We start from the raw sequence: 4,781 nt of genomic DNA on the forward strand, positions 1-4,781 counted from the left end.
CAGCACAAGAGCCCCCACCCTGGGGCTCCTCTGGCAGCTCCTGCTGCCCCAGGGACACAGCAGCCTCTCATTGGACGACATGCAGGGAAACAGATTTCTCTTTCTGACTTATTCCTCCTTTCCAGCACACAACAGCTCCTTTCCTCTTCTCTGGAGACATCCCTGCTCCCCAAAGAGCCCTTTCCCGGGGGGTGCATTGGTACTGGCCTGCCTGGCCATTCCTACACCCACCCCCATCCTCCCCATGAGGCCCTGAGCTGCTCTGCCGGTGCTGCTCTGCAGAGCAAGTGGCTGTGGGGCAGCAGGGCCACAGGTTGCCTCCACTCTGGCCATGGTGGTCATGATGGGAAGCAGACCCAGCCGGATAGGCATCATTGCACCTTACAGCCCCTACCAAGGAGTCTGTGGCCGTGGATGATGCTCTGAGCAATCACAGGGCATTTCAAATGGCTCAGGCTGTGTTTGGGTGTGTGGTTTAATGTAACACACGAATTTCATTGAAGGTGACAAGAACCACTCTCCAGGCTCTCTTCCCTGTTCCTGCAGGGTCCACACTGCCCCTCATCAGACTGCAGAGCTCCCACTAGCCTTGGGTTTACCCTTTACCTTTGGATGACTGCCCCAGATTTTGTGAAGCTCCATTCACTGCTCACCCCAAGGCACATGGTGCCCCTGGAGATGCCCTGTGCTCTCCTGGGGGCTGCATGCTCTCTTCGGGAAGCACAGGCCTCTGTCTCCCAACCTGTCATACTGGAGATAGTAGGGCCTGACCATTCATCACCTCCAGGAGCACTGAGCACCCGCAAATGAGAGCTGACTCTGGTCCTCATTCTTAGCACATCGCCGATAAGCTCATCACCTTGAGATAAGTTCATCAGCCTGGATGGCCCTGGAAAAGCAACAAGTCCTTTCAAGGTGAAAGGCCTTGAGCACATTTTAGACTGCAGCTTTGGAAGGAGAGCACAACCTTCAAGCACTGCACTGAGGAAATCTTGTTTTATTTGAGTGAAGCCAAGTCTGACACAGTGGCGGGCACATTTAAAGCAGGTATTTCAGTCAGACAGACTGAGTTCATGCAACTGGAGAAGGGAGATGAATTCAAACACTTCTGCACAAACATGATTATCACAGAGAGACCATCCAAAGCACAGGAGCTGTTTCAGAGAAATTAGAAGCCAACTGTGAAGAGGGGTGGGCAGCTTACTTCTTCTGAACTAGGACCAGCTGAATCAGTTTGTTCAGTGCATCTCTGAGCTCCTTGTTCCTCATGCTGTAGATGACTGGGTTGAGCATTAGAGGCACCACTGAATACAGAACAGCCAGCACTAGATCCAGAGATGGGGAGAAGACAGAGGAGGGCTTCAGATAGGCAAACATGCCAGTGCTGATGTACAGAGAGACCACAGCCAGGTGTGGGAGGCACATGGAAAGGGCTTTGTGTCGACCCTGCTCAGAGGGGATCCTCAGCACAGCCCTGAAGATCTGCACGTAGGACAGTACAATGAAAATGAAACATCCAAAATTAAGCTGGCAGTAACCACAATAAGCCCAACTTCCCTGAGGTAGGATTCTGAGCAGGAAAGCTTGAGGATCTGGGGGATTTCACAGAAGAACTGGTCCACTGTGTTGCCTTTGCAGAGAGGTATTGAAAAAACATTTCTAGTGTGCAGGAGAGCATTGATAAATCCACTGGCCCAGGCAGCTGCTGCCATTCTGACAAGCTCTGCTGTCCATGATGGTCCAGTAGTGCAGGGGTCTGCAGACAGCAACAAAGCGGTCATAGGCCATGATTGTAAGAAGAGAACACTCCACTTCAACTGAAAATACAAACAAGAAGACCTGAGCTGCACATCCAGAGTAAGACATGGCCCTGGTGTTCCAGAGGGAATTGGCCATAGATTTGGGGACAGTGGTGGAGATGGAGCTGATGTCAACGAGGGAGAGATTGAGGAGGAGGAAGTACATGGGAGTGTGCAAGTGGTGGTCGCAGGCTATGGCTGTGATGATGAGGCTGTTGCCCAGGAGGGCAGCCAGGTAGATACCCAGGAAGAGGGAGAAGTGCAAGAGCTGCAGCTCCCACTTGTCTGTAAATGGTAGTAGGAAGAACTCATTCAGGAAGCTACTGTTGGACATCTGCTCTGCTGTGGTTCAGGGGACTGTCCAAGGGGGAAAAGACATTGATAAGTTAGAACAGGCTTCTCTGAGCAAAACCTGCTCCACTCCTCAGAGAACCCCCCCATACTCTCTCTCCCCTTTGCCTTCATTCACTGCCCTTTCCTGATCACCGGTTCATGCTGAGCATACAGTGCCAGGGCCTCTGTCCATAGGCTCCACGGGAGTCAGCTCTGCTCTGGTCAGAGGTGCAAATGGAGGTGTCAGACTGCTTTGTGTGTTTGGTGGGGATACTTGGGAATGGGCACCATGAGCTGAGTGACGAGGACTATGTCCAGTGACTCAGTGGGAATATTCTCTTTTTTCCTGTGTGAGAGACAAATACTGCACTCATGGCAGCTGATTCTGAGAAAGAAGATCCTTGTGGGGGATTCATCTCTCCAGACCTTGCCCTCTGCAGCAGGGGTGTCTGTATCTGGATCAGTCACACCAGCTCTCACTCTGCCAAGGGAGAGCAACAGTGCAGTGAAGGCAGAAGCTGACCAAACACTTTCCAGATGTCTCCGTCACAGTGGGATGGACCCTGTCCTCATGTCAGTTGATCATCGTCACTCCTTCTCCAGGCACTCTAGTGGCAGTGGAAAGTGACTTGCTCTGAGGTACACACCCTGCAGCAGATTACATCCACCTGTTTTGAGGAAAGACTGTGAGCATTTAAACACTAATTTTCTCCAGTAAATGGGCTGCAGTGGAGGGGTCTGTTTCTGTATTTCCTGAGTTTTCAGATGTCTCCATCAAACCATGGGAACATTTTTTGATGGAGTAGAAATCTTTGGCATTACAGGTGTTCTCAGCATGACTATTTGCATATCCCGAGGGGAAGAAAGGGCTCATGTTGACATTGTACAAAGTTACGGGATCTAGTCTATCCAGGACTCTTGCCCCTCACTGCCCTGTGTTCACATCTCTCTCAGGTGAAGGACAGTCACACTCAAATTACTCTGTGAAAGAAACAAGATGGAGTTGAGAGTGGAGGAGTTCAGTTTCAAAGTGAAGATTTCCAAGTTCCTCCCTCTCAGCCCACATATGGAGAGAGTGCTCTTCAGAGCATTTGATGAGGTTTCTAACTCACATGAAGAGCACAAGGACTCTCAGCTCTCCCTCATATGTTACAGGAGAGCTGTGGTCTTCTGGAGGGCAGCTTGCAGCCTGGCAGGACACCCCAGAGAGACAGTCAAGAGTGCTAACGATGGGGCTTCTCCTTACAGGAGAGTCAGATCATTCCCCCACCAGACGAGATGGCTTGCTGCCTAGAAAGGTAGAAGGGGACTTTGACACATGCCCCTGCTATGAAACTGCTATGAAGACAGCTCCACACAGGACCCATAGGGTCAATGCCCTAAATGCAGCTGAACTCCCTCCTGCAGCCTGTAGAGCATGAGAGCAAGGACCAGAGCAGAACAGAGGGGTAGAGAAGCAAGGAATACCGTTACCCTCCTACCAAAGGGAAAGCAGTGAGAGACAGACAAGCAGTTTGGAAAGCTTTCCCCTCACCCAACTGAGCACATGACCTCCCAGATGGCAACATCACAGGACAGTTGCTCCCACTCCTCTGTTGCATAGTGGGAAATAGGCACATCACAGGAGAAGTGCACCTCTCCTCTGCTGGAGCTCAGGCTGCTGAGGAGGGTGCTCATTCCCTACACCCCTGGCCCTGAGGGCAGAGGCTCTGCTGGTGGGAGAGAAGATACAGGGGGCTTATGTAGAGGAAGATGTCTGCATTGCAGGGGATGACAGGGAGTTCTCCAAATTCCTCTCCCCCCACCCCCAACACGCACATTTCTGCTTCTTGTTTCCTCTTATTCACTGATCATATCTTAACTGCTTGGAGCTTTTCCTCCTGGGAGCTGTTTTTTTCTCTCCTAGGTCTTTTCCCAGCCAGCACTTAGCAAACAGTAGGAAAATGCAAGACCCAGGAAAGCACTTATCATTAAGGTAACCCCTGTCCCTGCCTTGATTGTCCTCTAGAAAAGGCCTTTCAGAAATACCCTGGAGGTCAGCTGGAGCTGTGAGCAGCCCTGACCCACGCAGCACCCTATCAGCAGGAGAATGAACCTGCCCTGCCAGGGGTCACTCCTCCCACTCAGAGCTTCTCCCTGCAGTGCTGTTGGGAGTCTCCTGGACAGGCTGAGCGCTGACCCTCAAGGGCAGCAGAGTCACTCTACCGGACACACAGCAGACTGAGGCACAGGGATATTGCTCTGAATTACATCGCTGGGTGGAGCTGGACGCATTCTCTGGCTTCACATCCCTGCACCAGCCCTGGAAGGAAGTAGCTGTGATGTCCTGTCCCTCTGACCACTTAGCAATGAATGCCTGCTCTAAAGCACCACTTCCTCCAAACAGCAGAAGCTGGGAGAGCTGCCCTGAGAGACCCTTTCAGCTGTGGAAGGTGTCAGCTCCAGAAGAACCCGCTAGGAACCACAGCAGCAAGGTGGCCCTGCAGCCAGAGACTCACCGTGTCAATGGCTGTGAAGATTCCTCCCTGCAGAGACTCTCAGTTGTCCTCCCTTTCCCAACTCTCTGTAGTTTCTGAGTCGCTCATCTCATGCTGGTGCCCGCAGGCAGTGCCCTTAGTCTTGTTGCTCCTTTAAGAGGAGCTGCTCCTG

The sequence above is a fragment of the Rhea pennata genome, unplaced genomic scaffold (genome assembly GCF_028389875.1).
Source record: "Rhea pennata isolate bPtePen1 unplaced genomic scaffold, bPtePen1.pri scaffold_32, whole genome shotgun sequence".
In the NCBI taxonomy this organism is placed as follows: Eukaryota; Metazoa; Chordata; class Aves; order Rheiformes; family Rheidae; genus Rhea; species Rhea pennata.